Source organism: Cavia porcellus, unplaced genomic scaffold (genome assembly GCF_034190915.1).
Source record: "Cavia porcellus strain 051 isolate PalLab524CR breed Dunkin Hartley unplaced genomic scaffold, mCavPor4.1 scaffold_16, whole genome shotgun sequence".
Lineage (NCBI taxonomy): Eukaryota > Metazoa > Chordata > Mammalia > Rodentia > Caviidae > Cavia > Cavia porcellus.
Window position 1 is genome coordinate 23948807 of NW_026947499.1, and position 10542 is coordinate 23959348.

A 10542-nucleotide genomic window follows, 5' to 3' on the forward strand; every position below is an offset into this window, starting at 1 on the left:
GTGCCACCTTCCTGAGCCCACAATACATGGGCTCTTTTGTATTGTGCTAGGGAACATCCTGGCCCAACAGGAAGAAACTGGCCTCCAGGGTCAGGCGGGCTGGAGGTGAGACCCTTCTACTGTTTCGAGCACAGCCTGGATGGAGACTGTCCGGGAAGCATATGTGGGAAGCATATGTGGGAAGCATGTGTGGAAGTCTGCTGGAGAACAGGGATCAAGGAGGGGAGTGGGGTGTGGGTTCTAGTTTTGGAAGTTAGGGCCTCAGAGTTTAGATCCTTCTGGGAGGCATGTCTAGCCACAGGAGCGAGTGCTGGTGTGGGCTCCAGAGTCTGGGCTGTACACAGACAAGTCTCTCAGATCATGTGCCACAGTGACTATTCAGCCACCAGCAAGCGTGGGGTCTCTTCGGGCTGCTTGTCCATGCTTGCTGGGCCTTGGTGGCTGCCCTGCTAAACGGAGGGCAGTGGCTTGAGAACAGCCCCTATCACCTGTGCCCTGAGATCAGCTCTGGTGATGCCAGTGAAAAAGGAGGTGACACAGAAATCAGAGAAATGATTTGCGAGTCTTGGCAGGGTGTGGTGGTGGTACATGCCTATGATCCCAGCACTGAGGAGACTGAGGCAAGAGAATTGCTATGAGTTCAAGCCTGGACTCCATAGTGAAACCCTGTCTCAAAAAGACCAAAAAAAAAAAAAAAAGCCTTTTAAACTCTTGAACAAATATTTGTGTAACACTCATTTCCACTGGGTCAGGGCAGCGGGAACTCTCTGGAAAACCCTTGTGCTTGCAGGCAGCAGTACAGAAAGGCCCCGGCCTGATCAAGCCTCCTCCCCTCCTCCCAGCCCTGCCATGTGGGCCCCAGCTGCCTAGGTCACCTGCCTTCTCCGGGTGCCGGTGCCATGCCAGGCCCTGGGGAGGGAACTAATCCTTGCCTCTTTTCCCAGGGGCCACTGTGAGAATTCCAAGTAACACAAAGCAAAGTGGCAGCCCCACAAGGATGAGGGATCAGTATTATCTCTATTGTGGGTTATTTGTGAAGGCACAAACTGGGAAACTGAGCCTTTTCCGCTCCTCTCTGGGAGCCCCACTTCCTCATTTCCGCAGTCTATCCCAGCTTTGTGAAGACACAAATCCTCTCCCAGCCCCACTTCCCACACCCGAACCCCCGATTAAGTCCCTTACCTTCCTGGGTATCAGTGTCTAATCCCTAAGCCCTTTCTCACCAGTCTCCAGTTGTCTCAGAGTCAAATCCCTTTAGAATGAGGTGGCCCAGTTAGCTGTGAACCAAGAGGCTGGGGGCAGGGAGCTGGGGCTTCCTGACTCCCCCAAAGGGAACAGAAAAGCAGCAGCAGCAGTGTTGAAGACCCCACTCCCACTCTGGCAAGAACTGGCACAAGCCCAGAGACTTCCCTTGGGGAACGTAACCTGCCACTTCTGTTCCCACCCCCTGCAGCCAAAATGGAGCTCAGGTTGTACTGCCAGTCCCTGTGAGAGACTCAAAGCCACACTGAGACTGAGGTGCAGGCTGGTGTAGGGGTGAGCCCACCAACTCTGGGGTCAGACAACCTGGATTCGAGTCCTAGGTTTATGTTTGTATTGTTTTTATTTTTTTGAGACAGGTCTCACTAGGAAGTTCAGGCTGAACTTGAACTCACTATGTAGCCCAGGCTGGCCTCAAACTCATGGCAGTCCTTCTGCCTCGGCCTCCCAAGCACTGGAATAACAGGTGTGTACCACCATGCCCCGTTAAATCCTGAGTTTATGCCCTTGAAAAGTTACCTGACTTCAGGGCTTGAGCTTCTCCTCTAGAACATGGCAATGATAACCTGACTATCTTGTGCGGCCAGGATGAGATGAAAAGAGTTAACAGATGGAAAGGGCCTGGAACCTAGAGAATGTGGCGCTACTTTCTATTTGTATTTCTTCTTTCTTCCCCCAGCTATTCCTGCCATGCAGGCGTCCACCCACACACCACCTCTCAGAGCTGCCTTCCTGTCCCTGTGCGGAGGCTAAAGTAGCCCTGGAGCTCTCTCCGTGCCGTTTGTCTCCTTCATTTGTCACTTATCACGGCCCAGAGAGATCCTGTGGTATATGTGGTTAACTTTTACTCTCAGTTTTGAAGGACAAGAGCCATTTCCAGTCATGGCTGCTGTCTCTGCCCAGAGCCTGGGACCCAGCAGATCAGTAGAGGCCAAGACCTGATTCTCAGCTTGTCCTCAGAGGGCTGGCCAGAGCTGCCCTGCCAGCCTTCCTCCCCGCCACACCACAGTTGACAGCTGCTACGCTGCTTCTGCCTCGTGTGATCTTGAGTGAGCCTCTCTGGGTGTCTAGATGAGTGGAGAGGGATAGTGATGAACGGCAGCTAGGAGACAATCTGATTTTCTGATGTATTTTTTTACCATCTTGGGAACTCATAGTGACAAAGTGGTGGGACTTCAGGGACCACCAAGTTCTAAAAATATTGCCCTTCTTGGCTAGCCCACTCTGGCTGCCACTGAGCCCAGACTAGTGAGATCCTGTGAGCCCAGCACTTCCTCCTTTTTGTACAGAGACCAACCTGGAGCCCCAAGGTGGCCCCTCCCCCAAGGACCAGCCTGCCACCTGGTGGCAATTTGATGACATTGGCTCTCCATGTTCACTGGAACAAATACTGTGGATGTGGATCTGCCTTCCCTGCCCTTTGATCTTTTGTGTGAGCACCACCATCTGTAGAATCGAGGCATACCCCACTCTCACTTCTTCATTTTGTTTTTGAAGTACTGGGGATTGTACCCAGGGCTTTCATATTGAGTTGCCTCCCCAGATCTTTTAATTTTTATTCCTACCCTCTCACTAAGGCATTAAATTGCCCAGCTGGGCTCTAACTTGAGATTCTCCTGCCTCAGCCTCCTGGAGTGCTGGGATTACATGATCTCCACACCTCACTCTCCTGTGTTTTTATGGCATCTGCACAGCCTGGTGTCTGATCAAAGAACTTACTGCACAGCAGAGACAAAGGCTTGTGCTGGTGGAATTCACTGGCCTATGGCCCTGTCCCAGTAGCCCTTCTAAAACATCGCTCCACCCACTTCCAGCCATCACTAGGGAAGCGATTTTGTGCCCCACTCTCTCATTAACAGCTTCATTTCTTTCTAGTTCCCTCTATAACTTTGGGGGTTGAAAAGAGAGAGGAATTGGCATTTCCTCCTTCCAAGTTAGAGTCCAGCCCAGGGCCAGGAAACCTCATATTCCAAAAAACAAGCTAGTTGGAATCACAGTACTTCTGATGAAAAATCTTCCCAAAACCTTTTGTCTAAGTGCCCATGTTACAGCTGGGAACACAGCCCAAAGGGAAGCAGCTTGGCTGGAGAAGTATGGTAAAATGACAGTCCTCTCTTCTGTCCCAGAAGTTAAGTGTGCTGGGATCTGTAGACTTGGCTCCTCCCGGGGGGCCTGAAGGGCCAAGCAACCTGCCTGTCCACTCCTGGGAGTAAGTAGGCAGCCTGCCACCTAGAGGCCTCCTTGCATGTTCTGCCCCAGGCAGGGCCTATAGGTTACTTATCTTCTTTCAGTCAGTTCTCTGTCCTGGCTGCCTTCCTTCCTGGGCTTACACCTCCTGTACCCCTAGAGGCTTCCCTGGTCTTCACTGCTGGTCCACACACCCGCTATCCACCACACAGCAGCAAGGACCTGGCTCAGCTGGACCACACGGGACACCCTCCACCTCCTGCCTTCCAGGAAAACCAAGTGATACCCTGTAGGAAGATGGACCATAGGGTACCTCTGGGCACACCAAGTTTGAGGGAGCTCTGCTATGCTAATGGAAAGCCAGGATGTGGACAGGGGTGCCAAAATGTGCTCTAGGGAGGGACAAGTGTGAGCAAGCTTCTGCACCCCAGTGTTGTGTGGGCTGCACAGGCAAGTGGGCTGGGGATTAGGGAGCAAGTAGTGGAGCAGACATAGGTAGATGGTAGAGCCAACAGGCTGGCTGATGACAGGGTCATCCTTGCAGCCCTTTCACTGGGGCTGACAGATGGGCTTGTTGTAGCTTGCCATAATTGACACCAATTGTAGCGTGCCCAGTATTAACTCGTGTCCTGAATTTGACCCAGAAGAGTAAAAACTCCAGGTACAAGTCCCATGAGCAAAACAAAATCAGCTGCACCTACAAGAGAAAAAAATTAGCCTGCTCAATAAAGAAGCAGGATGCAGGTGTCAACCAAAATTAATGTAAGATTCTAGCTAAATTGTTTTTAACAGGATGTGTTGCTTTGCAGTTTTCTGCTTTAAATGCCCTGTAACCCTCCAGTTTGGGGCCACTTGGTTTGACTCTGAAATAGGGGTCTGTGTGAGTGGTCACTGAGCTCAGCTAATAAAATACCCAAATTTATTAATTTGGCTGCTTAGATTCCTATATTGTTTACAAACCCACTTCAGGCTGAGACCTTTAGCGAATGGGACTCTTCAGGCAAGGAGAGGCATCCAGAGTGCATTTTGCAACTTATAAAGAGTGATTTCTGGTATATAAAAGAATATTGGTCACATATGCAACAAACACAGACATTTAACAAAAGAGTTCCATTCCTGCAATTAGGTCACTAAATGAGTTGGTCGCTAAATGAGGAACTGTCTATAGGATGTACATTACAATATTCAGAACAAAAAAGTGGTCAAAGAAAACTCCAATTTGATGACTATGCTTTTATTTGCATAACTCTTACATGCAGTACTATAATGTATAACAGAAAAAACTGTAGGACTATTTTGTATAGTACAATCAACAAAGATTACAGTATTGTATGAACAAGGTATACTGTACCAAAAAAGAAACATCATTGAAGTTCTATAAACAAGATGTATAGAATTGTACAAAGAAAATATAGGTCATAGGTCTGAATGGCAAGTCATAAATCTGAACAATCATTACATCGGTAGGTCATTAAATGAAAAATATCTGTAAAGAATGTTGTAATGAATACTCACATGACTTAAAAGCAGCATGTTAGAACCAGACATGGTGGTACACATCTGTAACCCTAGCAATCAGAAAGCTGAGGCAGGAGGATTGCCATGAATTGAAGGTCATCCTGGACTACATAGTGAGTTCAAGACCAGCCTCAACTACATTTTGAGATCCTTTCTCAAAAAAAAAAAAAAACCTAGACAGAATGTTAGGCTGGGGTACAGCTTAGCATAGAGTGAATACTTATTGTGCATAAGGCCTTGGGCTTGATCTCTAACACTGCCAAAAAAATTTTTAAAAGAATGTACCCAACACCATTAAAACTACCTAGATTCTTCTCCCTAATTACATCCCACTGTGGTGAATTGAATTTTGTGTTTCTCATTCCTTTGATTTCCCTCATAGTTTTGTTACCTGTGAAAGCGATCGTAAATAATATAGACCATACTGCATGCTAGTATTTTTAAATTGAAGTAAAATTCATAGAACACAAAATTAACCTTTTTTTTTTTTTTTTTTTTTTTTTTTTTTTTGGTACTGGAGATCGAACTCAGGACTGCACACTTACCAAGCAGGCGCTTGTGCCACTGGGCTAAACCCCCTGCCCCAAATTAAATTAAGAAGCTCATTTAAATTCAAAAGTTCATCGGGGAATGGTGGCACATGTCTGAAATTCTAGATACTCAGAAGGCTGAGACAGGAGGATCTCAAATTCCAGGCCAGTTGAGAAACTGCCAACCTGGGCAACTTAGCAAGGCCTTGTCTCAAAATAGTAATTTTAAAGGGCTGAGATGTAGCTCAGGAGTAGATTGCTTGCATAATGTGTGAGGCCCTAGGCAAGAAAGAAAGAAAGAAAGAAAGAAAGAAAGAAAGAAAGAAAAAGAAAGCATTCAGTGGCATCTATTACATTCATAATGTGCAACCATCACCACTATGTAGTCACAGAAAGGAAACTATACTACAATAAACAGTCTCTATTCTCCCTAGTGTCCTGGTCATAAATAATGTTTCAGTCTCTACAAATTTGCTAATTGTTTTGTTTTGTCTTTTTGAGACAGGATCTCACTATGCAGTTCAGGCTGGCCTTGAGCTTTTCACTGGGTAGCCCAGATTGGTCTTGAACTCACAATGACCCTCCTGTCTCAGCCTCCCTGAGTGCTGGGATTACAGGCATATGCCACTCCGCCTGGTTTAAATTTGCTAAAATTCTGAATGTCTCATATAGAATAAATCATAAAACATGTGACAGGCTGGGCATGGTGGCTCACAAATGTAATCCCAGCACTTGGGAGGTGAAGCAGGAGGATCCTTGTGAGTTTGAGACCAGCCTGGGCTACAAAGTGAGCTCAAGTCCAGCCTGAACTGCACAGAGACACCCTGTCTCAAAAAAGGAACACCCCCTGAAATGTGACATTTTGGGTCTGAATTCTTAGTATAATATTTCCATGGTTCAAATATGCTGTAGCATGTATCATTACTTTATTCCTTTTGTAGCTGAATAATATTCCATTGTGTGTGTATTGTGAATTGTTTGTTCATTTGTTTATGGACAACTGAGTTGTTTCCACCTTGTGGCTATTATGTGTAATGCTGATATGGACACTGGGGCACAAGCATTTGTCTGTGTAGCTGATTTTAATTCTTAAGGGTATATAAGTAGGAGTAGAATTGCTGAGTCATATATTAATTGTTTTAACTTTTTGAAAAATTCCCAACAATGGACAAGGATCTAGATTTCCCCACATCTTCACCAATATTTATGTTTTTTTCTTTTCTTTTCTTTTTGAGGAATTGTCATAGTATTTCTTCCCTGATGGCCACTAGTCTCTTACTGTTACTTTTTGGATTTTTTGTACAGAGGATTGAATTCAGGCCCCGAACCATGCTAGGCATATGCTTTACCACTCAGGTGCATTATTCCCCCCTTTTAATAAATTTAAGAGGCAGAGTCTCACTAAGAAGTTGCCCAGTCTGCCCTCAAACTTGCAGTCTTTCTGCCTCAGCCTCCCGAGTAGCTGGATCACAGGTGTGTAACACCACACCTTTCTTTGTTGTCGTCTATGAGACAGGCATGTGCCACCATGTACAGGTATGCCTGGCCTTTGTTAATCAATTTTAAGTTAATTTTTGTATCTGGTGCTAGGTAAGGGTCCAACTCCATTCTTTTGCATATGGATAGGCAGTTGTCCTACCATTTAAACAGGAGACTATTCTGTCGCAGTCACGGAATTTTGTTGAAGATCAGTTCCACAGAGGTTTATTTTTGGATTATCAATCCTATTCCACTGGTTTCTATGTCTGTCTTTATTTCAGTAGCACAATGTTTGATTATTGTCATATCATAGGGTGAAAGCTTTTCTCTTTCTCCTTCTCCTCCTCCTGTTCCTCTTCCTTTTCTTTCTTTTTTTCTTCACTATGTTTTGGCTATTTGGGGGTCCCCTTAAAATCCATATAAATTTTGGGATAGGTTTGTTCCCATTTATTAAAAAAAGATCACTAACTGGCCCTGAATCAAGGCCGGCAGCTTCCTGACGCTGTTGGTTTCAAGCAGGAGCCTAAAGAGATGTCTTTCTATGGTCTGCTGGCCATTTCAGAACTTGAGCAGTAAAATGGCCAATTCATTAGACAGAAACAGCTTGACACCCTCCTCCCCGCAGTGGCTGTGAACATGGCAGGCTGCAGCGGCCCAGGACAGGAGCCACCAGCGTTTACTGGGACCTGAGCCACCCTGGGACCTGGAGCGCTAAGAAACCAAGCAACCCCTCCCCACGTGGTAAGTGGCTGTGATCGTGGCAGGCTCCATCGGCCCAGAAGGGAGCCACCGGTGTTTACTGATGTTTACTGGGAACCGCCATGCTGGGACCTGGAGCCCTGGGAAAACAAGCAACCCCACCCCCACCCCACCCCAGTGAGCAGCTATGACCATGGCAGGCTCTGGTGGCCAAGGATGGGAGCCTCTGCCATTTACTGGGACCCGTGCAATGCTGGGACCTGGAGGGCAGGGAAACCAAGCAACCCCCACCCTAGCCTGTTTTGTTTTGCTGAACTTCAACATACATGAAAGTACGAACAGCTATTTTGAAGAGAACGAGAGACTCTACGACAGCTATTAGTGACTTCCCTCTTGTCTGGTTTTGAAGATCTAAATCGCCCTCCTCATTCTGTTCAGATCAGTTTTATACTATGTTGTTTTGTATGAATTTTCTGTATGCAAAGACATGGACAACTATTTGGAAGAAAATAAGAGACAATATGATAGACAGTGAAGATCTCGGGTCATATAGCTTTGAAATTTATATCTCTTGCATTGCTTTCTTATGTCCTATTTTGTTCTTTTTTGTTGTGTTTAATTTTACCCCCTTTAAAATAAAAATTTAAAAAATTTTAAAAAAAGATCACTGGAACTTTGGTATGGATTGCATCAAACCTGTAGATTGTTCTGAATCATACTGCCAACATCCTAACACTGTATTAGTGAGATATCTTTCCTTTTATTTAGGTCATTAATTTATTCCAGCAGCACATTGTACTTTTCAGTGGACAAGTCTCTCACTTCATTGTTTATATTTATCAGGAGATGTTTTATTACTTTGGGTACTATTATAATTGGAACTGTCTTCCTTTTCTCTTCAGATTGTTTCATTTTTTTGGTACCAGAAACTGACCTCAGGACTTGTGCTTGCCAGGCAGGCACTTATGCCATTCAGTGTATCCCCAGCTCTCAGATTGTTTCTTGCTGGCCTATAAAACCAAACTGATTTGTGTGTGCTGATCTTAGAGGTCATGATACTTTTGATCTTACATAGCATGTATTATTTGGAAACTTGCATTTTTGTGCTCAGCATTCTGTGCGAATTATCCATGGCCCCAAACACAACTAGTTCATTCAGGTTTTTCTTCTTGTATGAATTCTGAAGATACCACAATTTATCTCTTCTCCTAGTTGGGCTATTTCCAGCCTTTCACAATGCAACAGTGCTGCTCTGCGTATTCGTGAGGAGGGGCAGGGATCTGAGTCAGGGCTGCACAATTATCTGTGCAAGCCTTTTATAACTAACAGAAACAAAGTCCCATCTCCAGGTATAATGATTCAGTTGATCCCATGTTGGTTTTCAGTACTTTTAAAAGATCCTTAATGTTTAGTCTATGTGGGGAATTACTATTCTAGAACATATACTTCAGAGTGGAATTCCTAAGTATGTTCACTTTCAGTTTTATCCCATACAAAATAGTTTTCCAATATAGCTATATTATACCAGCATCATCGGCAATACACATTGCTCCAATACTGTCAGACTTTTACATTATAGAAAATGATCATGAAGTAATCAAAATATTCTCCTGTTCCTTTATGAGAAAGGTCTAAAGTTTTACTTTTTTTTTTTTTTTAAGACAGGCTCTCACTGCATAGTTCAGGCTAGCTTTGAACTCACTATGTACCCTGGACCATCCTCGAACACACTACAATCCTCCTGTTAGCCTTCATAGTGCTGGGATTACAGACATGCACCACTACACCTGGTTTAAAGTTTTACTTCTCATGTTTAGTTTTGTTTGTTTTTGTGGTGCTGGGACTGAACCTAGCACCTTTGCCCTGAGCTACATCCCCAGCCTTTTTATTTTGTATTTTACAGTAGGATCTTATTAAGTCACTAAGCCCCAAGCTGAGCTCCAACTTGGTATCCACCTGCCTCAGTTCCCCAAAGTGCTGAGATTACAGGCATGTGTCAGCATACCTGGCCTCATGTTTCAGTCTTTAATGTAGATGGGGTTTTTGCTTTATTTCTTGGTGGTTAACAAAATTTCTTAGAAAAATTTACCTTTATACTGTTCCCTTTATCCATTTCCCCTACTGCAACAATGCCTCTGACATATAACAGGTTCATTCTTGTCTCATGACCAATTTGCCATCTTTGGGGGCTAATATCAGAATATCTTATTTTCTCCATGTCCCTCTTCTTCAGTAATATTTTGGCTACTGCACATTGGTAGCCAGACGAAAGTTTACAGTAAAAAGTTTTCCATTTTTATACATGTATGACTTTTAAAAATAATAAACTGTTGGGGGAAATACAGCTCACCTAGCCTTAGCCCTTTTATTCAATTGGAACCAGGTCCCTGTTGCCTCAACCTTAGAGAAAAGGGTAAATATTAGTGCAGTAATTAAAATTTCAAATTCTAGCTGGCAAGAGTGTTGCGGTGAGACAGTGCTGTTTTATGTCGCACCTACTTCACAGTTGAGAAAGTGTCCCAGTCTTTCTGCGCCACTAAGGATCGGCTTCGTTTAGCCTCGCGCCCCCAGCCTGCTTGCCTCAGTCCTCTCCATTTGCCTCCTATGTCAGCCTGTGGTCCTTTGCTTCTTGTTGTCTGAGGAGAAAAGGATGTCCAAGAAAGAGAGGGGCATGACACCGTCCTGGTCACACGATGCGACCCTTGTGCCGCCACAGAGCAAGAGCCACTCCCACTCCTTAGCCCCCGAATGTTTCACGCTCCTGGCTTTTTCGGGCTCTGATTGTCTCTCTGCCTCCCCATGCCGCCCTTTCCTGCTGCCTTCCGCGGTCTACTTCGTGCAGAGCTCCGCAAGCTGAATCACACACCCG

General features: G+C 45.0%; 1 non-coding gene across 1 annotated transcript; it reads left to right on the forward strand.

Moving 5' to 3' along the window:
• The first annotated feature begins 7442 nt into the window (after positions 1-7442).
• On the forward strand, positions 7443-7579 carry LOC111754010 (small nucleolar RNA SNORA2/SNORA34 family). The gene has a single exon (XR_002788747.1). It is a non-coding gene; the product is annotated as a small nucleolar RNA SNORA2/SNORA34 family (small nucleolar RNA).
• Positions 7580-10542: the final 2963 nt, after the last annotated feature.